At 43.6% G+C, this 24944-nt stretch overlaps 1 protein-coding gene and 1 non-coding gene across 4 annotated transcripts in view; both read right to left on the minus strand.

The window, feature by feature from the left end:
- The window catches only part of LOC126213477 (neprilysin-2-like), a 614003-nt gene that overhangs the window by 552713 nt on the left and 36346 nt on the right, over positions 1 to 24944 (minus strand). The gene's annotated exons all lie outside the window — the stretch shown is intronic.
- Trnap-cgg (transfer RNA proline (anticodon CGG)) lies at positions 14070 to 14144 on the minus strand. Its single transcript has one exon. It is a non-coding gene; the product is annotated as a tRNA-Pro (tRNA).

The raw sequence follows: 24944 nt of genomic DNA on the forward strand, positions 1-24944 counted from the left end.
AAGGTTCTTCGTCAATAACCAGATTGAATTGCTTCCCTGGCCGGCTCGTTCTCCGGATCTTTCGCCGACAGAAAACATGTGGTCCATGGTTGCTCAACGAGTGACCCAGATTACATCCCCAGCTGCCACACCAGATGATCTTTGGCAACGTGTGGAAGCTGCTTGGGCAGTTGTACCCCAGGAAAACATCCAACGTCTCTTTGACTCAATGCCGAGACGTGTGGCAGCGGTGATCTCCAACAATGGCGGCTACTCTGGCTACTGATTCTGGCAGGAACCACATGTCACAGACGTCTGTAAGCGTAATCATTTGATACTTGGTCAACATGTTATCTACACAAGAAATTGTGTTGTGCTACCTCTTGTCTTTCTTGGTGTCGCATTTACGGTGGCCAGCAGTGTATATTCTTTGAAAACAAATCACGGTTCAGAAACGCAAGTGGAACACGGGACTTTGGTTTTAGCGAGGAAGCATTAAGCAAGATCCTGTAATATGGTCCAGGCACATTTGTGGGACCACCAGCTATGTTCGACGTCTACGTGCAGTAACCACTAACAGGCGGCAGGTGGCATCGGTAGCGGTGTCGTAATGTGGAAACAGAGTGATTTAGACTAAGTGATCAAAAGTATCCGGACACCTGGCTGAAAATGACTTACAAGTTTATGGCGCCCTCCACCGGTAATGCTGGAATTCAGTATGGTGTTGGCCCACCCTCAGCCTTGATGAGAGCTTCCACTCTCGCAGGGATACGTTCAATCAGGTGCTGGAAGGTTTCTTGGGGAATGGCAGCCCATTCTTCACGGAGTGCTGCACTGAGGAGAGGTATCGATGTCGGTCGGTGAGGCCTGGCACGAAGTCGGCGTTCCAAAACATCCCAAAAGTGTTCTGTAGGATTCAGGTCAGGACTCTGTGCAGGCCACTCCATTACAGGGATGTTATTGTCGTGTAACCACTGCGCCACAGGCTGCGCATGATGAACAGGTGCTCGATAGTGTTGAAAGATCCAGTCGCCATTCCGGAATTGCTCTTCAACAGTGGGAACCAAGAAGGTGCTTGGAACATAAATGTTCGCCTATGCTGTGATAGCCCCCTCCATCAAAAACACGACCACACCATAACACCACCGCCTCCGAATTTTACTGTTGGCACTACACACGCTGGCAGATGACGTTCACCGGGCACTCGCCATACCCACACCCTGCCATCGCATCGCCACGTTGTGCACCATGATTCGTCACTCCACACGACGTTTTGAGACTGTTGAATCATCCAATGTTTACGCTCCTTACACCAAGCCAGGCGTCGTTTGGCATTTACCGACGTGATCTATGGCTTATGAGCAGCCACTCCACCGTGAAATCGATCATTCCTCACCTCGCGCCTAACTGTCATAGTACTTGCAGTGTATCCTGATGCAGTTTGGAATTCCTGTGTGACAGCCTGGATAGATGCCTGCCTATTACAGCCGTCTTGATATGTCACAGTCTCTGTCAGTCAACAGACGAGGTCGGCCTGTACGCTTTTGTGCTGTACGTGTCCCTTCACGTTTCCACTTCACTATCCACTGTCACATCGGAAACAGTGGATGTTTAGGAGAGTGGAAATCTCGCGTACAGACGTATAACACAAGTGACACCCAAATACCTGATCACATTCAAAGTCCGTGAGTTCCACAGAGCGCCCCATTGTGCTCTCTCTCGTGTCTAATGACTACTGAGGTCGCTGATATGGAGTACCTGGCAGTAGGTGGCAGCACAATGCACCTGATATGAAAAACGTATATTTTTGGGGGTGTCCGGATGCCTTTGATTACGTAGTGTATCTGGGGTCCAGAAGGGCACTGTTACGCCATCGCCAGGGTAGCCCCTGCGGGCCGGCAACACATCTAACACGACACAGGACCGAGGTTGCCTATACCCAAAGGCGTAAGCAATGGTAAACATTGGCTGTTTTGGTAACAGACATTCCACGTACTACTTCCTTCAGAGGGAGTTCGAGATGGCCTGCAGGAAGTATTACTACACCAACACCTGATTGGCTGACCAATATTATTTAAAGGCTAGAACCAGCACCGGACGTCAGTTGACGCTGAATACCGACCTCACGGACGTCTCTGTGGAAGACTACGTCTTCGCCATCGGAATAGGACTTGGAATTAAGTGTATGTGTGTTACAACGGACTCTTATGGGAACCTTAGAAGTTATCTTTTGTTGCCTCTAGTCATAAATTCTTACTGGCTTTGTGACTGCGACTTTTCGTCGTTATTCAGTCATTTCCATGTGGACTCACGTAAATAAATCTTGTGTTGCAAAAAATTTCAAATTGTCAGTAACAACAGACGCGATCATTGGTTTACAGGCCAAGGGTAGATGCATTTCTGAAACGACTAAGTTTGTAAACTGTTTACCTGCCGCGTGGTTAAAGTACAGGGTGGTCCAGCCGGAGTCTGAAAACTAACAAATACATCTCCAGAACCACACACATTAGTTACCAGCTCTAGAAATCGTAACAAATACCGAACGATAGATTCACAGTACGGAACTTGTGCTACAAAAGTTGCTTCTAACCTAAAAAACAAGAGAGAAACACGACAAACTGTAATATAGAAGCATATTATATCTACCACATAACACGTTTATTCTATGTATAAAAGGAACATGTATTTCAGGCCACTGATGATGCTTCCCAAATAAAAGCAGCGAAACGCGTATGACAATAAGCAAACTGCCTTCATTTAGTTACATAGACAGTACACACCTCCACGAATTTTGAGCAACTGAGGGAAAGACAGAAAAAAATTACGAGTTCGTTGCAAAAGGTGTTGATCATTGTAAGCCATTTTTGTACGTTATTGTTTGTGTAATGTTGATCTGTCAATTTTCACAAAAAGAGGTATTTCACGGTACAGTTGTATAAGTTTTACGATCTGGTCATTGGTCCATCCCCTTTACTATACTTACAGCAAATGAAACTTGCTGGAGCTGGAAACCACACATTGATCAGTGGCGAATTTCAAGTGTCACATACATTTCTCTAGTTGCCATGTTAAAATTTGCTTCTTTCGTCAGAACAATGCGGATTTTACACACTGTCACCTCGTTAACATCCTAACGAAGTTGCAAATGCGGCAGACTCATGAAACAGTCGTTTATTAAACGAGGAACTGACGACAAGTCGGTTCACAAGCTTATGAAAAAGCACGTTCTCGGAATAAAAGTAAACATGTAATTTCGTCACTTACCTTGTACCAGAGGCGGACTAATTCTCACTGCACCAGCTACCGATGACTTAAAAAACTGCGTCATTCCATTGCAAAAGTCTTCAGTCACTCGTACATGCACACATCAAAAAAAGTTTTGCAGCACCCCGGTTTCGAGAACTCCCGAAGACAGACGTTGACTGTAGATATTGTATCACAGACACAGTCCCTTTGACTGTTCAGAGTTGTCACTAAACCGCCCAGATATCTAAACAACCACGCACGAGCAGCGCCTATTAGACGGAGGGTGTCCGACAGCCGATCAGTTCCGGTCGTTCCACCAGGAAGGAGGTACACGGCTCGTGTTGTCTGTAGTTCAACCGTGCCTGGACGGTCAATACCGCGTTTCGATCGCGTCCGCATTGTTACTTTGTGCCAGGAAGGGCTCTCAACAAGGTATGTGTCCAGGCGTCTCGGACTCAACCAAAGCGATGTTGTTCGGACGTGGAAGAGATACAGAGAGACAGAAGCTGTCAATCACATGTCTCGCTCTGGTCGCTCAAGGACTACTACTGCAGTGGGTGACCGCTACCGACGGATTATGGCTCGCAGGAACCCAGACAGAAACGCCACCATGTTGAATAATGCCCTGATAAAATCCGTATGGAGAAGCAAACAAGGAAACTGAATCCCTATACACGAGGAACGGGAAGGGGGAAACTTTACAGGCTATGCCACCAACATGGCGGCCATCTTGAAAGCCACCATCTTGGATTCAACTCCAAAATTTCATATGGGAATGTGGTCATGTGACATATCAGACAGGTAGAGAATTTCACCAGAGAAACAACGCCGTTGTTATTTTAAACGCAGCGTTATTCATTCTCGGGTTATATCCAATTACTTGCGGCAGCAGTGGGACGCTCGGCAGCGTGAGTATTACGTACTGAGAAGTCATAAAATGGAGTCTGAAAGGGTGCAAAGTGACTATCCCATGCCTGATATGTTACATGTGTTTAACTGTTAGGTATCAGTTACTAATGCTAACGTTTTAATCGTTGTTTCCTTATTTATAGGTTACAAAACGTCCTTAACACATGGAGAATGCATTGAAATCATCTTGATATCAGGAGAAAGAAGCACACGGGTCATTGCTGAGGATTTCAACAGTCGTCACCCAACCAGACAGCCCATCACTCACAGTGCAGTTGCGAAGCTTTTGGCCAAAATTCCGAGCAACAGGATCTGTCGCAGACAAACCTAAGGCTGGAAGACCAAAATCCGCCACCGATGAAGCAACAACAGTGGGCGTGTCGGCATCATTCAGCAAGAGTCCGCAATGGAGTACTCGTCGCCTGTCACAAGACTGTGGGGTCAGCCGTACCTCCATACTGCGAATTTTGTCGCAGCACAAATGGCACCCATACAGAATCCAGCTGCTCCAACACCTGAACGAGGATGAACCCAGACCCTCGGCTACAGTTTGCAGAATTGGTGACACAGCGGCTGCAGATAAACCCACGTTTCCCCTATGAGGTGCTGTTCAGTGATGAAGCCAATTTCTTTATCAACGGTGAAGTGAACAAGCAGAACCACAGATAATGGTCCGGCACGAATTCGCACTGGACTGATGCTTCCAAAACGGTCGACTCACAAGAAGTGATGGTCTGGTGTGGTGTGTGGGGTACCAAAAGTCTTTGGACCTTTTTAATTGATGGTACTGACTATGCAAATGCAAATGTAGACGAGATGTGGCTCAATTTCAAAGATATAGTAGCAACAGCAATTGAGAGATTCATACCTCATAAATTGGTAAGAGATAGAACTTATAAAATAAATAAATAAAATAAAATAAAATATTAATTATTAATCATATGTATGATAGTGATTGGTTGTAATTAATATTTGCTTATCTGGAACGTGGACGTTTAATTATTCGGTATCAGACGCTTGACAATGGCTTTTTCGTAAATGTAATGTTATTCGTAGTTGACCGTGAAATAAGACTCAAATAATCGGACTTCGTATTTAAATCGTTTCCAAAGACTGCTGCGGTAGGTGCGGACTCAAATCTAAATCTCAATATTAGAATAATTTGCCAGCCATGTCAATACGCCGTACAGAGGTGACTGTATACTAAACATAAAAAGTTTACACAGTTAGTTAAATCAGATATATTCAACGAATAAGCCTACAGTTAAATAATTCTACTTACTTTCATAAATATAAATTCTTTACAGAATCGAGTGCCTAGTAAGATTGCAACTCGCAGTGTTCTTATATAACATCAAATATGGCGGTGTGCCAGTTAATAAAATATACGCGCTTCCCGCACCAGTTGTTGTACATGACCTCCTTCTTAATCAAACATAAGAGTATCGTAATTGTGTTTTGTTTTATCAGCCACACAGCGCTGCCGTTCTGTGCCATAGGCTTTATTTATTTGTCACAGATTAATTATTTAATTAAGATTTCGCGGTTCCGAGGAAACTCACGCACGGCATGCAAATGTGCCTTTATAAACTGATCCCCCATGGTACACAAAACAGGTCCGAACGCTGTTGCAGAGGCAACGGAAAAAGCATGCGAAGTTCACAAGACCGCGAAATTCCGAAGATTGGCTAACATTTACAGACGCGCGAAATTTGGCACGGACATCAATGCGAGATGCCTTTAATAGCTTCCACAACGAAACATTGTCTCGAAATTTGGTAGAAAATCCGAAGAAATTCTGGTCGTATGTAAAGTACACAAGCGGCAAGACGCAGTCAATACCTTCGCTGCGCAGTGCCGATGGCACTGTTACCGATGACTGTGCCGCTAAAGCGGAGTTATTGAACGCAGTTTTCCGAAATTCCTTCACCAGGGAAGACGAATGGAATATACCAGAATTTGAAACACGAACAGCTGCTAGCATGAGTCTCTTAGAAGTAGATACCTTAGGGGTTGCGAAGCAACTCAAATCGCTTGATACGGGCAAGTCTTCAGGTCCAGATTGTATACCGATTAGGTTCCTTTCAGATTACGCTGATACAATAGCTCCCTACTTAGCAATCATATACAACCGCTCGCTCACCGATAGATCTGTACCTACAGATTGGAAAATTGCGCAGGTCGCACCAGTGTTTAAGAAGGAGTAATCCATCGAACTACACACCTATATCATTGACGTCGGTTTGCACTAGGGTTTTGGAGCATATACTGTATTCAAACATTATGAATCACCTCGAAGGGAACGATCTATTGATACGTCATCAGCACGGTTTCAGAAAACATCGTTCTTGTGCAAGGCAGCTAGCTCTTTATTCGCACGAAGTAATGGCCGCTATCGACAGGGGATCTCAAGTTGATTCCGTATTTCTAGATTTCCGGAAAGCTTTTGACACCGTTCCTCACAAGCGACTTCTAATCGAGCTGCGGGCCTATGGGGTATCGTCTCAGTTGTGCGACTGGATTCGTGATTTCCTGTCAGGAAGGTCGCAGTTCGTAGTAATAGACGGCAAATCATCGAGTAAAACTGAAGTGATATCAGGTGTTCCCCAGGGAAGCGTCCTGGGACCTCTGCTGTTCCTGATCTATATAAATGACCTGGGTGACAATCTGAGCAGTTCTCTTAGGCTGTTCGCAGATGATGCTGTAATTTACCGTCTAGTAAGGTCATCCGAAGACCAGTATCAGTTGCAAAGCGATTTAGAAAAGATTGCTGTATGGTGTGGCAGGTGGCAGTTGACGCTAAATGTCGAAAAGTGTGAGGTGATCCATAAGAGCTCCAAAAGAAATCCGTTGGAATTCGATTACTCGATAAATAGTACAATTCTCAAGGCTGTCAATTCGACTAAGTGCCTGGGTGTTAAAACTAAGAACAACTTCAGTTGGAAAGACCACATAGATAATATTGTGGGGAAGGTGAGCCCAAGGTTGCGTTTCATTGGCAGGACACTTAGAAGATGCAACAAGTCCACTAAAGATACAGCTTACACTACACTCGTTCGTCCTCTGTTTGAATATTGCTGCGCGGTGTGGGATCCTTACCAGGTGGCATTGACGGAGGACATCGAAAGGGTGCAAAAAAGGGCACCTCGTTTTGTATTATCACGTAATAGGGGAGAGAGTGTGGCAGATATGATACGCGAGTTGGGATGGAAGTCATTAAATCAAAGACGTTTTCCGTCGTGGCGAGATCTATTTACGAAATTTCAGTCACCAACTTTCTCTTCCGAATGCGAAAATATTTTGTTGAGCCCAACCTACATACGTAGGAATGATCATTAAAATAAAATAAGAGAAGTCAGAGCTCAAACAGAAATGTTTAGCTGTTCGTTTTTCCCGCGCGCTGCTCGGGATTGGAATGGTAGAGAGATAGTATGATTGTGGTTCGATGAACCCTCTGCCAAGCACTTAAATGTGAATTGCAGAGTAATCATGTAGATGTACGTTAACAGCCAACGGTTATCTGAGGTTATTGGATGAAGAAGTGTTTCCCTCGTTGTTAACAGAGGGCGGAACATTTCCAGAATTCTTCCAGAATGATGGAGCCCCACCACGTTATGGGCACAATGTGCGAGCATACCTGGATGTGCAGTTCCCTCAAAAGTGGGTTGGTCATAGAGATGCTGTGGAGTTCACCAGATTTGACTCCTTTGGATTTTTATCTTTGGGGTTATGTCAAAGCGCTGGTTTACTCTGTGAAAATACGGGATTTGCGGCATCTAAAGCAGCGCATTGTTGATGCGTGTGGTCAAATTCAGCCAGATGTGTTGGTCACAGTTCATCAGAACTGGGTTCAGAGGATAGCATTAACAATCGAAACATAATGGACAACACATCAAGCCATTCCTATGACTGTCGGTGGTCTCTCGGGACTGTGTAACATCGGCGTAATGTCTCTCCGGCACATAACACACGTGCTGCCGGGCGTCCCACCGCTGCCACATGTAACTGGCTATAACCCGAGAATGAATAAAGCTATGTTTAAAATAACAACGGCATTGTTTTTCTGGCAAAAACACATCGTATCACTAATGCGATTACAACAGTAACAGAGGAAATGTTACAAAGAACTTGGCAAGAAATTGAATATAGACTTCGTGCTACAATGGTTCACATGTAGAGGTGTATTGATGATAAATAAATAAATAAATTCTTTGAGATACTCTACAGTGTTGTGCATTTTTCATTGTCGTATCTACTGTATTTATTTTTCCTGAGTCTTTGAAATGAGGGAGGTTTAAGTGGGACACCCTGTACTTAGCGAGACATATACACTAAACCACGAAGATGACGTGCTACAGACGCGAAATTTAACCGACAGATAGAAGATGCTGTGATATGCAAATGATTAGCTTTTCACAGCATTCACACAAGGTTGGCGCCGGTAGCGACACCTACAACGTGCTGACATGAGGGAAGTTTCCAATCGATTTCGCATATACAAACAGCAGTTCACCGGCGTTGCCTGGTGAAACGTTGTTGTGATGCCTCGTGTAAGGAGGAGAAATGCGTGCCATCACGTTTCCGACTTTCATAAAGGTCGGATTGTGACTTATCGCGATTGCGGTTTATCGTATCGCGACATTGCTGCTCGCGTTGGTCGAGATCCAATGACTGTTAGCAGAATATGGAATCGGTGGGTTCAGGAGGGTAATACGGAACGCCGTGCTGGATCCCAACGGTCTCGTATCACTAGCAGTCGAAATGACAGGCATGTTATTCGCATGGCTGTAAAGGATCGTGCAGCCAAGTCTCGATCTATGAGTCAACAGATGGGGACGTTTGGAAGACGACAACCATCTGCACGAACAGTTCGACGACGTTTGCAGCGGCACGGACTATCAGCTCGGACACCTTGGCTGCAGTTACCCTTGACGCTACATCACAGACAGGAGCGCCTGATGGTGTACTCGACGATGAACCTGGGTGCACGAATGGCAAAACGTCATTTTTCCGGATGAATCCAGGTCCTGTTTACAGCATCGCGATGGTCGTATCCGTGTTTGGCGACATCGCAGTGAACGCACGTTGGAAGCGTGTATTCGTCATCGCCAAAGTGGCGTATCACCCGGCGTGATGGTATGGGCTGCCATTGGTTACACGTCTCGGTCACCTCTTGTTCGTACTGACGGCACTTTGAACAGTGGACGTTTCATTTCAGATATGTTACGACCCGTGGCTCTACCCTTCATTCGATCCCTGCGAAACCCTACATTTCAGCAGGATAATGCACGACCGCATGTTGCAGGTCCTGTACGGCATTTCTGGATACAGAAAATGTTCGACTGCTGCCCTGGCCAGCACATTCTCCAGATCTCTCACCAATTGAAAACGTCTGGTCAATGGTGGCCGAGCAACTGGCTCGTCACAATACGCCAGTCACTACTCTGGATGAACTGTGGTATCGTGTTGAAGCTGCATGGGCAGCTGTACCTGTACACGCCATCCGAGCTCTGTTTGACTCAATGCCCAGGCGTATCCAGGCCGTTATTACGGCCAGAGGTGGTTGTTCTGGGTACTGATTTCTCAGGATCTGTGCACCCAAATTGTTTGAAAATGTGATCACACGTCAGTTCTAGTATAATATATTTGTCCAATGAATACCCATTTATCATCTGCATTTCTTCTCGGTGTAGCAATTTTAATGGCTAGTAGTGTAGATGCAATATGATCCTCACTGCCAACTATATGTTAAGTACCAGCACAAATGTGAACGTAAAACAGGCACAGCTTATGCACAGATAATCAGACTAATGTTATTTCGCAGGTCGCTTGTTAATGGCAATAATCCGAAACAGACCCGTCGTTTAAAATATTACACTGTTTGGGGCATTCATTTCTTGTACCGACGCATACTATGCTAAGGGACCAACAGAACGTGAAACAAAAACTGTTACAGATTTGTTTGGCTCACGGTATTACTGAAAGAACCTGCAGTGGCGGGCATATGAAGATAGGCGGGATCTATCCCGAAAAAGCCCACTTATAAAGTTTCGAGAAGCGGCTTTAAATGATTAAATGAATTTTGTGCGACACTCAGTAGCTTATAACAGTTACGTTATTGTAGTGTCGTTGTGAGGTGTAATGGACAGGATAAAAGCTTTACGTATGGGCAGGGGTAGAGAGCCTTTATAGAGAGAGGGTGGCCAACCGGACGATACGGGGGCCATTTTTCTGCCAAACTGTGGGCGGGACGGCCGGTAGTGGAGTAGTGGAGTACACACTCACCGAATCAAAAGCACAAGACAATATGACGAAATCATTCTTTACAGCTACAATATACTCATAGTAGCCTACTACGTACAGCACAGGAAAATCTGATACAGTGGCTGTAAAAATTATTCGTTTTTCTCCTTTAAAGTTCGTTTACTAGACATATTGCAATGAAAGTAACGCAAACAAAAAAAAATATAGTGTCTAGCATTTCATTTGTATCGGAAGTGCATAACGCTAAAGATTTAATGTGCCTGTATTACGCCAGATGAATGAAAGTCGTAAGCAGTTGTTTACTTGTGACATGCAAAAACGGTGAGACGTATTAGTACTTCTTTTCACTTCTTCAAACGTTTTGCATTATCACAAGTAAACAACTGCTTACCACTTTCTTTCATATATATAGGGTGTTACAAAAAGGTACGGCCAAACTTTCAGGAAACATTCCTCACACACAAAGAAATTTTAATATGTTATGTGGACATGTGTCCGGAAACGCTTACTTTCCATGTTAGAGCTCATTTTATTACTTCTCTTCAAAACACATTAATCATGGAATGGAAACACACAGCAGCAGAACGTACCAGCGTGACTTCAAACACTTTGTTACAGGAAATGTTCCAAATGTCCTCCTTCAGCGAGGATACGTGCATCCACCCTCCGTCGCACGGAATCCCTGATGCGCTGATGCAGCCCTGGAGAATGGCGTATTGTATCACAGCCGTCCACAATACGAGCACGAAGAGTCTCTACATTTGGTACCGGGGTTCCGTAGACAAGAGCTTTCAATTGCCCTCATAAATGAAAGTGAAGGGGGTTGAGGTCAGGAGAGAGTGGAGGCCACGGAATTGGTCCGCCTCTACCAATCCATCGGTCACAGAATCTGTTGTTGAGAAGCGTACGAACACTTCGACTGAAATGTGCAGGAGCTCCATCGTGCATGGACCACATGTTGCGCCGTACTTGTAAAGGGACATGTTCTAGCAGCACAGGTAGAGAATCCCGTATGGAATCGTGATAACGTGCTCCATTGAGCGTTGGTGGAAGAAACTAAAATGAGCTCTAACTTGGAAATTAAGCGTTTCCGGACACATGTCCACATAACATATTAAAATTTTTTTGTGTGTGAGGAATGTTTCCTGAAAGTTTGGCCGTACCTTTTTGTAACACCCTGTATATACTAAATACCTCTCGTAGATACCAAACGAAAAAGATTACAAAAATCAGGTAATGTTAAACGTAGGCTACTGTAATAGTGACCAAATATAATAAGAAAACAACCGTATCCCTTCTACCCCACATTAAGTAGGCCTATTAAAAAGTGTCTTCAAGAGTACCTACAATTATTTACTACGAATAATGTTTCTCCAGCCACGACTACTGCGCAAAAAGTGCCTACAACTTGCCTGCGTCAACAGTCAGGCAATAATACTGAAACCAAAATAATGCCTAGTGTTCCGATTCGGACCGAAATAAAGTTTGGCGCTATAAAGTCGAATGAGCATGGCACAACGATTACAGGAACTTTCCGTTTGCAGTAAGGACTGTCACATATTGGCTTTAGAAAAGCTTGTGATGCTACCAGTATGCACGCAAACGCTAATTACGTACTAAAAACGATGTACAACTAAATCGAACATGCATGCACAACGCATGACAAGTCTCTCAATAATTAAAATACCTTTTAATCGTTTCCAAAAATCCTCTGAACTTGAATTCAAAAGCACGGGGAACATAGGATGCGCGAGAGACGTTTGGCAGAAAAATGGCGCCAAAGCTAATCAACCAATCACGGGCAACTTCACCTATGGCCACTCTCTCTGTATACCGGCTCTCTAGGCAGGGGAGATTCTAGAAGTCGGTCAAGTGCGTGTGTGTGGGGGGGGGGGGGGGAGGGGGGTGCCAATGGCGAGGGGTTGAGGGGTTTTGGGGGAATGGAATATCGCTTAACAAAAGGAGAGTCGGGGTCCTCCGCCAACAAATTGGTAAAATTTCGTGTTGCTTAAAGTACTTCTTCGGTAACTGTTTTGGAGTTCAGGGTAAAAACGTGTCTACAGAGTGTGTGTGCCCGGGAAAATAATACGATTTGACCCAGATGTCCTCCGATTTTCGAAGTTTTTTTCTGGGGTCAGCAATTTAAGTGTTGGTAGGCATACCCAGCACACTTAGCTTTCTCGAGCATTGTAAGTGGTACTCGTACATTAATATACATCCAATGTATATTAATAAATCATAAGACGCCCATTTAAGTTAAATGGTATGTGTTGGTTTAGATAGTAAGCTATTTTCCACTCTTATTCTTTTGTTGAAATATGTTTGAAATACATTGCAGCCTACATTGCTACATAATTATAAAAATATCGATTGAATCTGTTGAAGTAATATATTCGCTGGTTTATGAATTCATTTTATCCAGTGTAATATGATACTCCTATAGCCTCCGGTACAGGAGGTTATGGGTTCGAATTTCGGCAGGTATAATAATTTATTTTTATTTTTAAATCTTTATCGAAATGGCTTCCACCAATGTTTTTATTCAGTTAATTAAATGTATTTTTTTTTAAATTCCATTCACTTATCACTTAAGTTTAATCATAATATCAACTTTCTCATTTGCTCATATTTTTCTTCCTATCATTCTTTTAGCACTTCAAATTTTCGTTTATATGTTTTTAATTAGTTTTATGTACTAATTTCGATTTAAGTTTTTTTTCTTTTATCACCCTGTTTTTCGTCCACATTGTATTTCGTTCGTTGTATCTATTTCTCGTTTTGCTTGAATTTCGTTTTACTTCTATACCTACCTTTCATTTAAATTTTCACCTTCGTTATTTTATGCGTTGTGCAGTAGGTATTTAGGTTATGTTTTGTATGTTTGTTCGACAATTATGGTGCAAATAAGTCGCAAATCTGGTAACAAAAATACATTTTTCACACCACTGCACGTAGATAACTAGATTATATCGTCTTTTGTTTTGTTACTGGCAGATCGGAATTATCAAATAATTGAATATTATAATAGATAAATACAATTAATTCTATTTGCACAAAAATTCCGATTGGAAAAAGAATGATGTAAAAAAAATGAGACACATGAAAAATTTCGGGCAGTGATTAAAACGATGTGACAAAGGAACAGAAATAAAAAATTAATTTAAACCAATTAATTGAATAAAAATGATGATGGAAGTAATTTCGGTGAAGATTTACGAATAGAAAAATATTTAGTGGCTCTGCTGCGATATTTTTTATTGTTCTCATTTTGTTCGTTGCATTTGTTCAGTGCGGGTGTCCCATGACACACGTTCAAGTTTAGTGTCGAGCCTTTGACTCAGTTTTTTTTATTACAGAGGGCAGCTAACCCTCTGACCGAACACGCTGACCTACCGTGACGGCTGCAGATTTAAAAATAGAAAAATATTTTGTGGTTCTGCTGCGATTCGAACCTACAGCTTCACACACCGGTTGCTGTTGTCCCACTCATTACACCACACACCCAGGCTACAGCAAGGCGACTTTTTTTAATGATATTGGTGTCACACGGAATTTTTTCCATTATTAAAAGCAATATCAGAACTGCCTCTCTTTTGCCTTTAGCTTCCCTAAAGTCAAAATGATGGTATCTAACAGATCCTCAGTTGAGAATCCCTGGCAGATTAAAACTGTGTGCCGGACCGAGACCCGAACTCGGGACCTTTGCCTTCCGAGGACAAGTGCTCTACCAACTGAGCTACCCAACCACGACAAACGCCCCCTACTCACAGCTTTACTTCTGCCAGTACCTCGTCTCCTACCTTCCAAACTTTACAGAAGCTCTCCTGCGAACCTTGCATAACTAGCACTCCTGAAAGAAAGGATATTGGGGAGACATCTACATCTACATCTACATCCATACTCCGCAAGCCACCTGACGGTGTGTGGCGGAGGGTACCTTGAGTACCTCTATCGGTTCTCCCTTCTATTCCAGTCTCGTATTGTTCGTGGAAACAAGGATTGTCGGTATGCTTCTGTGTGGGCTCTAATCTCTCTGATTTTATCCTCACGGTCTCTTCGCGAGATATACGTAGGAGGGAGCAATATACTGCTCGACTCCTCGCTGAAGGTATGTTCTCGAAATTTCAACAAAAGCCCGTACCGAGCTACTGAGCGTCTCTCCTGCAGTCTTCCGCTGGAGTTCATCTATCATCTCCGTAACGCTTTCGCGATTACTAAATGATCGTGTAACGAAGCGCGCTGCTCTCCGTTGGATCTTCTCTATCTCTTCTATCAACCATATCTGGTACGGATCCCGCACCGGTGAGCAGTATTCAAGCAGTGGGCGAACAAGCGTACTGTAACCTACTTCCTTTGTTTTCGGATTGAATTTCCTTAGGATTCTTCCAGTGAATCTGAGTCTGTCATCTGCTCTACCGACGATCACCTTTATATTATCATTCCATTTTAAATCACTCCTAATGCCTACTCCCAGATAATTTATGGAATTAACTGCTTCCAGTTGCTGACCTGCTATATTGTAGCTAAATGACAAAGGATCTTTCTTTCTATGTATTCGCAGCACATTACACTTGTCTACATTGAGATTCAATTGCCATTCCCTGCACCATGCGTCAATTCGTTGCAGATCCTCCTGCATTTCAGTACAATTTTCCATCGTTACAACCTCTCGATACACCACAGTATCATCCGCAAAAAGCCTCAGTGAACTTCCGATGTCATCCACAAGGTCATTTATGTACATTGTGAATAGCAACGGTCCTACGACACTCCCCTGCGGCACACCTGAAATCACTCTTACTTCGGAAGACTTTTCTCCATTGAGAATGACATGCTGCGTACTGTTATCTAGGAACTCTTCAATCCAATCACGCAATTGGTCTGATAGTCCATATGTTTTTACTTTGTTCATTAGACGACTGTGGGGAACTGTATCGAACGCCTTGCGGAAGTCAAGAAAGACGGCATCTACCTGTGAACCCGTGTCTATGGCCCTCTGAGTCTCGTGGACGAATAGCGCTAGCTGGGTTTCACACGATCGTCTTTTTCGAAACCCGAGCTGATTCCTACAGAGTAGGTTTCTAGTCTCCAGAAAAGTCATTAAACTCGAACATAATACGTGTTCCAAACTTCTACAACTGATCGACGTTAGAGATATAGGTCTATAGTTCTGCACATCTGTTCGACGTCCCTTTGGAACGCTACGCTCTTCTAGAGACCTACGGTACACCGCTGCAAGAAGGGGGGCAAGTTCCTTCGCGTACTCTGTGTAAAATCGAACTGATATCCCATCAGGTCCAGCGGCCTTTCCTCTTTCGAGCGATTTTAATTGTTTCTGTATCACTCTGTCGTCTATTTCGATATCTACCATTACCTTAGCCACAGCCTGCGGGATGTTTCCAGAATGAGATTTTCACTCTGCAGCGTAGTGTGCGCTGATATGAAACTTCGTGACAGATTTAAACTGTGTGCCGGACCGAGACTCGAACTCTTGAGGAAGGGGCGTGAGTCGTGCTTGGGTAGCTCGGGAGAGAACTTGCGCCCGAGAGGCAAAGGTCCCGAGTTGGAGTCTCGGTCTGGCACACAATTTTAATCTGCCGGGAAGTTTCATATAAGCGCACACTCCGTTGGAGAGTGAAAATCTCATTCTAGATCCTCAGTTTTCTCTTCTGTTCTTCTCTGCACTACTCTTGTAAGCAACACGGCTGCATGCACACTGAAGCCGGTTGTGCGTTTGTTCTCGCACTGATGTCCCACTGCCATCCTCTCAAGCGTCGCAGATTCTACCAACCAGGTTGAATTGTCGTTTGGTTGCCACTTTCCCCAGTGTTGAGATGTTATCGAGCTCTTCCGCCTTATCTGATCACTATTCCTCCAAAGGTCCATTAAATTGTGGTCCTAGCACTGGATCCCCTATGTCTTCCATACTGACTCCACTGTCTTTCTCCATTACGAGGTGCATTCAAGTTCTAAGGCCTCCGATTTTGTTTCTCCGGACTGGAAAGAGATAGAAACATGCGCATTGTTTTAAAACGAGGCCGCGTTCATTGTCAATACGTCCCAGAGATGGCAGCACCGTACGGCAGATGGAATTTTACCCCCAGTGGCGAGAATGAGAACTGTTTTAAATACTTAAAATGGCGACGTTTTCCTTACTTGAACAGCGTGCAATCATTCATTTTCTAAATTTGTATGGTGTGAAACCAATTTAAATTCATCGACAGTTGAAGGAGACACGTGGTGACGGAGTTACGGATGTGTCGAAAGTGCGTTCGTGGGTGCGACAGTTTAATGAAGGCAGAACATCATGTGACAACAAACCGAAACAATCTCGGGCTCGCACAAGCCGGTCTGACGACACGATCGAGAAAGTGGAGAGAATTGTTTTGGGGGATCGCCGAATGACTGTCGAACAGATCGCCTCCAGAGTTGGCATTTCTGTGGGTTCTGTGCACACAATCCTGCACGACGACCTGAAAATGCGAAAAGTGTCATCCAGGTGGGTGCCACGAATGCTGACGGACGACCACACGGCTGCCCGTGTGGCACGTTGCCGAGCAATGTTGACGCGCAACGACAGCACGAATGGGACTCTCTTTTCGTCGGTTGTGACAATGGATCAGACGTGGATGCCGTTTTTCAATCAAGAAACAAAGCGCCAGTCAGCTCAATGGAAGCACACAGATTCACCGCCACCAAAAAAATTTCGGGTAACCGCCAGTGCTGAAAAAATGATGGTGTCCATGTTCTGGGACAGCAAGGGCGTAATCCTTACCCATTGCCTTCCAAAGGGTAACAGGTGCATCCTACGAAAATGTTTTGAAGAACAAATTCCTTCCTGCACTGCAACAAAAACGTCCGGGAAGGGCTGCGCGTGTGCTGTTTCACCAAGACAACGCACCCACACATCGAGCTAACGTTACGCAACAGTTTCTTCGTGATAACAACTTTGAAGTGATTCCTGATGCTCCCTACTCACCTGATCTGGCTCCTAGTGACTTTTGGCTTTTTCCAACAATGAAAGACACTCTCCGTGGTCGCACATTCACCAGCCGTGCTGCTATTGCCTCAGCGATTTTCCAGTGGTCAAAACAGACTCCTAAAGAAGCCTACGCCGCTGCCACGGAATCGTGGCGTCAGCGTTGTGAAAAATGTGTACGTCTGCAGGGCGATTACGTAGAGAAGTAACGCCAGTTTCATCGATTTCGGGTGAGTAGTTGAAAAATATCGGAGGCCTTAGAACTTGAATGCACCTCGTACATCATCAGACGGATCCTCTCGCCGGTAAAGTTCTTCAGCTTACTCTTTGCACCTTCCCGCTTTCTCCTCGTTGTTATAATCGGAATTCCTCTTGCGCGCGGAATGTTTACGCCTTCGCGCACCGAGCCACAAGTAAAACCCTCCTTCGAAAACAATAGAGAAGATAGTGAATCTAGTCGCTGTTACGCGTAACATTGTTTACTCTGTGGCTACAAGTGGAATTGTCTTCTACTGATAAGTCTCATTATTTTTGCTACGTGGGGGGGGGGGGGAGGTAGAAGGGGGGAGGTGATGACCATGGGCCCCTGTGGTTTGCCTTGGGTCGCTTATCTCCGTGAACCGATTTGTTTACGAAACACTCCTGTCCGTTTTGAAGCGGCCTTGTTATCACGATGAGTACGCTTATACGCCTAAAACGCTTGTGTTGAAGGACAAGGTGAACGTAACTACAGAACAGCCTTATTTTCAATCAAAGTATCGACACTGTGAGTGAACATTTTTTTTTTTTTTTGGGCCATACGGCTTGCAGACAGAAGATAATTTTCACCCTAAGAAAAATAGCAGAACAATATCGACACACGATATTTGTTTGCTATCAAAGTTCGTAGCGTTTTTGTTTCGCCGGCTGAAGTGGCCGTGCGGTAAAAGGCGCTGCAGTCTGGAACCGCAAGACCGCTACGGTCGCAGGTTCGAATCCTGCCTCGGGCATGGATGTTTGTGATGTCCTTAGGTTAGTTAGGTTTAACTAGTTCTAAGTTCTAGGGGACTAATGACCTCAGCAGTTGAGTCCCATAGTGCTCAGAGCCATTTTTTTTTGTCTTTGTTTCCCACATTGCTGTTCCGGTTGCTACGGGCGTATTTATCAATTGCCAAGTTTCATTTGTACACTACAGGCCATTAAAATTGCTACGCCAAGAAGAAATGCAGATGATAAACGGGTATTCAGTGGACAAATATACTAGAACTAGCATGTGATTACGTTTACACGCAATTTGGGTGCATAGATCCTGAGAAATCAGTACCCAGACAACCACCTCTGGCTGGAATAACGGCCTTGATACGCCTGGACATTGAGTCAAACACAGCTTGGGTGGCGTGTACAGGTACAGCTGCCCGTGCAGCTTCAACACGATACCACAGTTCATCAAGAGTAGTGACTGGCGTGTTGTGACGAGCCAGTTGCTCGGCCACCATTGACCAGACGTTTTCAGTTGGTGAGAGATCTGGAGATTGTGCTGGCCAGGGCAGCAGTCGAACATTTTATGTATCCAGGAAGGCCCGTACAGGACCTGCAACATTTGGTCGTGCATTACCCTGCTGAAATTTAGGGTTTCGCAGTGATCAAATGAAGCGTATAGCCACGGGTCGTAACACATCTGAAATGTAACGTCCACTGTTCAAAGTGCCGTCAGTGCGAACGAGAGGTGACCGAGACGTGTAACCAATGGAACCCCATAGCATCACGCCAGGTGATACACCAGTATGGCGATGAAGAATACACGCTTCCAATGTGCGATCACCGCGATGTCGCCAAACATGGATGCGACCATCATGATGCTGTAAACAGAACCTGGATTCATCCGAAAAAATGACGTTTGGCCATTCGTGCATCCAGATTCGTCGTAGAGTACGCCATCGCAGGCGCTCCTGTCTGTGATGCAGCGTCAAGGGTAACCGCAGCCACGGTCTCCGAGCTGATAGTCCGTGCTGCTGCAAACGTCGTCGAACTGTTCGTGCAGGTGGTTGTGGTCTTGCAAACGTCCCCATCTGTTGACTCAGCGATCGTGACGTGGCTGCACGATCCGTTAAAGCCGTGCGGATAAGATGCCTGTCATCTCGACTGCTAGTGATACGAGGCCGTCAGGATCCAGCACGGCGTTCCGTATTAGCCTCCTAAACCCACCAATTCCATATTCTGCTAACAGTCATTGGATCTCGACCAACGCGAGCAGCAATGTCGTGATACGATAAACCGCAATCGCGATAGGCTACAATCCGACCTTTATCAAAGTCTGAAACGTGATGGCACGCATTTCTCCTCCGTACTCGAGACATCACAACAACGTTTCACCAGGCAACGCCGGTCAACTGGTGTTTGTGTATGAGAAATCGGTTGGAAACTTTCCTCATGTCAGCACGTTGTAGGTGTCGCCACCGGCGCCAACTTTGTGTGAATGCTCTGAAAAGCTAATCATTTCCATATCACAGCATCTTCTTCCTCTCGGTTAAATTTCGCGTCTGTAGCACGTCATCTTCGCCATACTGGCGTATCGCCCGGAGTGATGGTATGGGGCAAAAGGAATACAAACGTCTCAAAAATGAGATCGACAGGAAGTGCAAAATGGCTAAGCAGGGATGGCTAGAGGACAAATGTAAGGATGTAGAGGCTTATCTCACGAGGGGTAAGATAGATACTGCCTAAAGGAAAATTAAAGCGACCTTTGGAGAAAAGAGAACCACTTGTATGAATATCAAGAGCTCAGATGGAAACCCAGTTCTAAGCAAAAAAGGGAGAGCAGAAAGGTGGAAATATTATGTAGAAGGTCTACACAAGGGCGATGGTCTTGAGGACAATATTATAGCAAAGGAAGAGGATGTAGATGAGGATGAAATGGGAGATATGATACTGCGTGAAGAGTTTGACAGAGCACTGAAAGACCTGAGTCGAAACAAGGCCCTGGGAGTAGACAACATTCCATTAGAACTACTGACAGCCTTGGGAAAGCCAGTCCTGACAAAACTCTACCATCTGGTGAGCAAGATGTATGAGACAGGCGAAATACCCTCAGACTTCAAGAAGAATATAATAATTCCAAACCCAAAGAAAGCAGGGGTTGACAGATGTAAGAATTACCGAACTATCAGTTTAATAAGTCACAGGTGCAAAATACTAACGCGAATTCTTTACATAGGAATCGAAAAACTGGCAGAATCCGACCTCGGGGAAGTTCAGTTTGGATTCCGTAGAAATGTTGGAACACGTGAGGCAATACTGACCGTACGACTTATCTTAGAAAATAGATTAAGGAATGGCGAACTCACGTTTCTAGCTGTTGTAGACTTAGAGAAAGCTTTTGACAATGTTGTCTGGAATACTCTCTTTCAAATTCTGAAGGTGATAGGGGTAAAATACAGGGAGCGAAAGGTTATTTACAATTTGTACAAAAACCAGATGGCAGTTCTAAGAGTCGAGGGACATGAAAGGGAAGCAGCGGTTGGGAAGGGAGTGAGACAGGGTTGTAGCCTCTCCCCGATGTTATTCAAACTGTATATTGAGCAAGCAGTAAAGGAAACAAAAGAAAAATTCGGAGTCGGAATTATAGTACATACAGAAGAAATAAAAACTTTGAGGTTCGCCGATGACATTGTAATTCTCTCAGAGACAGCAAAGGACCTGGAAGAGCAGCTGAACGGAATGGACAGTGTCTTGAAAGGAGGATATAAGATGAACATCAACAAAAGCAAAACGAGGATAATGGATTGTAGTCGAATTAAGTCTGGTGATGCTGAGGCAATTAGATTAGGAAATGAGACACTTAAAGTAGTAAAAGAGTTTTGCTATTTGGAGAGCAAAATAACTGATGATAGTCGAAGTAGAGAGGATATAAAATGTAGACTGGCAATGGCAAGGAAAGCGTTTCTGAAGAAGAGAGATTTGTTAACATCGAGTATAGATTTAAGTGTCAGGAAGTCGTTTCTGAAAGTATTTGTATGGAGTGTACTCATGTATGGAAGTGAAACATGGACGATAAATAGTTTGGACAAGAAGAGAATAGAAGCTTTCGAAATGTGGCGCCACAGAACAGCGCTGAAGATTATATGGGTAGATAAGGAGGTATTGGATAGAATTGGGGAGAAGAGAAATTTGTGGCACAACTTGACTAGAAGAAGGGATCGGTTGGTAGGACATATTCTGAGGCATCAAGGGATCACCAATTTAGTACTGGAGGGCAGCGTGGAGGGAGACCAAGAGATGAATACACTAAACAGGTTCAGAAGGATGTAGGTTGCAGTAGGTACTGGGAGATGAAGAAGCTTGCACAGGATAGAGTAGCATGGAGAGCTGCATCAAACCAGTCTCAGGACTGAAGACCACAACAACAACAACAATCGAATCACCGCCAAGGAACTTCCTTTCCTGATACTCTTCCAACACGCTCGAGGAGTTCTTCGCCTCAAAGCGACGTGATTTCTACACACGCGGATTCGAGAAGTCACCCATCGTTGCCAGACTTGTAAATAGGGTAGGAGAACATATTACGGACGACCGAAGTCTCTGTTACGTGTATCTGTTCTGTTTATCAAACATGGAGAAGCGCTACGAAGTTGTGCACCAACCCAATATTTCCGCGTAAATAAAAATTAATGGCATTTCCGACAAAAAAAATTTGATAATATGCAAAACTGACATGAATGCTAAATTCTGGATCAGATATCCACCTTTAACAACCTTGTTCGTGAAATATTTCCGACATTGCGTCGCAACATGCAATTAAAACTTTGCAGATTTAAACATCTATGTGGAGCTATTCGCCTCTGAAATATGAAACCACAAATGAGACTAAACTGAAGCTTTATACAACAATGGCAATGGTGTTATAACACGGACGTGAGATGTCCGTTCTCCGGAACAAAGGCAGAAGGAAAATGACATCAGCGGAGCTTCAATTTCTGAAGGCAGTCAAAGGCCGCTCGGTGATGGACAAAATACAGGGATTGGATGAAGAAGAACAATACCATGACAGTGTTGCTAATTTCATGGAGTTCCTTTTTTTCGAAGTAGAGCAGTAATTTATTTTTGTGGTTGTTTCATGTCAAACATTGTACTTCATGTGATTTCATCTATTATAAGTGCTTCTGAAAGCCTGCGACTGTGAAAACAATAGATTTGCTTATACGAGTAAATATTTCTGCTGCTACCAGTCACGATTTTCTTTATTTTGCTTTTCACCCGAGGTGTTTCGAGAAATGATTCCCATTTTCAAGTGCGTTTTATTGTGTTTGTTATGCCATTTCTATGTGATGTTGCCGATGTGTGAGAGACTGCTTCATTTCCTTGACTTTAGTGCAATATACAGTGAAACATGTGTTTTTTTTTTCATTTCTAATCGAGAACTCAAACACTAATTTTCAAAGATTTACCTTTAAAAATGCTTTCGCGATGAGATATTTTCATAAAATGTTTCATCCCCTATTTCACCCCATTAGAGGTTGAATTTCCAAAAGCAGTAATATGCTTACGTTTTATTTATAACAGAGAAGCCAAATCCAAAATTTGATAGATTTAACTTAAAAAATGTGTGATATATTTTTAAAAAAATCTTTCACCCACCTTTTCACCCTCTAACAACCCTACCACAACAAAGGTCAAAAATTAATTATGATTGTAGTGTTGCTCACGCTGCTAAATATTGCATTTTAGGGCAACAACAAAGTTATACTATGTGGCAGGTGTCATTAGAGCACAGTTAATAAAGTCATTTATTGTAATAATAAATAAACTAGGCACTCATCTTTTCGTGTTTCCCACGCTGGTCTCGTTGTGAACTCATGGCTCAATCGTCGAAAATCTAGGTGGTGGTGATTCCAAGCTCGGATGCAAAGAGGCCTAGGCGTTATTCTGCGATATTCGAAAGTTTTATAGATGTGTTTCATAAACCATTCTTGAAGATTAAACTTTTGCAAATTGGGACAATGGTGATGTAAAAAAGTAATAAGCACCCCGAATTTAAGTTACACTTCCTTTTTATTACTTTTGTTGCAATATCACGTAACTCGTTCCAAAACATCACTTTACAATATAAAACATACTTGAAAATATCTTCCTCACTGTTAAAGTTCACATTTCCTAAACTGACTACAATTTGCGTCTTTTTAACATGACGACCAAAGCTTGACTCTCTAATAACCGCTTACGCGCCCAAAAATCAGAGTTACAAGAACATCAAAGATCATGGTGCCAAAAGAAAGAATACACATAAGAATAATATCATTGCAATATATACATATCGATGTATCAAAGTACCTCTACACTGATGAAATCAAATCTGAATGTTGTCATAGAAATATGTTAACTACTTTACAGAAACACAGTAGAATATTGCTGGTATCGAGAGGTTGAGGTGAGGTGCAGTAATGGTTACGTAATTCAAGTACCATTACAACCCCCATACGATTAAATTACCAAAAATGCTGAAACACGTATTTCTTTATTTCTGACCGAGAAACCAAATACCAGTTTTCGTAGGTCTAGAGCTTCTAAATTGCCTTAATAGCGACATTTTCGCAAAAAAAAAGAAAATACATTCATCTTCTATTTCATCCCCTTACGAGTGGAATTTGGGGCAATCCCTTCTCAAACGACATCTACAGTATAAGATCTACACTTCCTCCAAATTTCTAGTTTCTATAGTTAGAGTTTTAGGCTAGGCAATGATCAGTTAATGTCAGGAAGTCAGAACATTGCCTTTTATTTGTAGAGATTCTCCTTCGACTTCACTGCCCATTGCCATCAATTGGCCGGTTTTTGCACTCGTGTTTGACTTCCAATAAGCCCCCGTCAGTTCAGGTACGTGTGTCGAATTTTACGTCTCTGCCTACATTACTCTGTCAATTAGCGCATCTTCAAATGTTACCGGACTTCTGGGTCACCCTGTGTACATCGAAGGAGCAATGACGGAAATAAAATCTTCGACGTGGAGTTAAATTCCTGGCTGAAAGAAAATCAGTGGTAAGATTCGGTGACGCAATTGCTATCCTGAGTGAAGACGAGGAGGAACTGTAGAACCTCTTAAGCGGAATGAACGGTGTAGTGAGTTTAACTGCATCCTCTCCCTGTTTATCGAGTGTAAACATGACGCAGCACAACTTATTTCCTCCACAGGTAAAAAATTCGACATTTGCATCACATATATAGATGTCTATGACATACGCTCAGCTTCGAATAACATGTTGATTATACAGTGTTTTTAGATTCTCGGGTTTTTTAATCGTCACTTCTTACTGATGTTAATGCTTCCAAGTGCATAATACTTGTTTTATTCCCATTTAATCTCTATATTTAAACCTACATGGTTATTACTTCTCTACATTTCTTCTCTCGAGCAGCACGTGGGAAAAACGAACACTTTAAATCTCACGGTGCGAGTTATGATTTTTCTTATTTTATTACGATGGTCGTTTCTCGATACGTAGGTGCGAGTCAACAAAATATTTACACACACTTTTTCCTGACTGAAACTTCATGAGCGAGAAACGTCTCCGTTTTAACGACTGCCATCCCAACT

This window comes from Schistocerca nitens, chromosome 11 (assembly GCF_023898315.1).
Source record: "Schistocerca nitens isolate TAMUIC-IGC-003100 chromosome 11, iqSchNite1.1, whole genome shotgun sequence".
NCBI lineage: Eukaryota > Metazoa > Arthropoda > Insecta > Orthoptera > Acrididae > Schistocerca > Schistocerca nitens.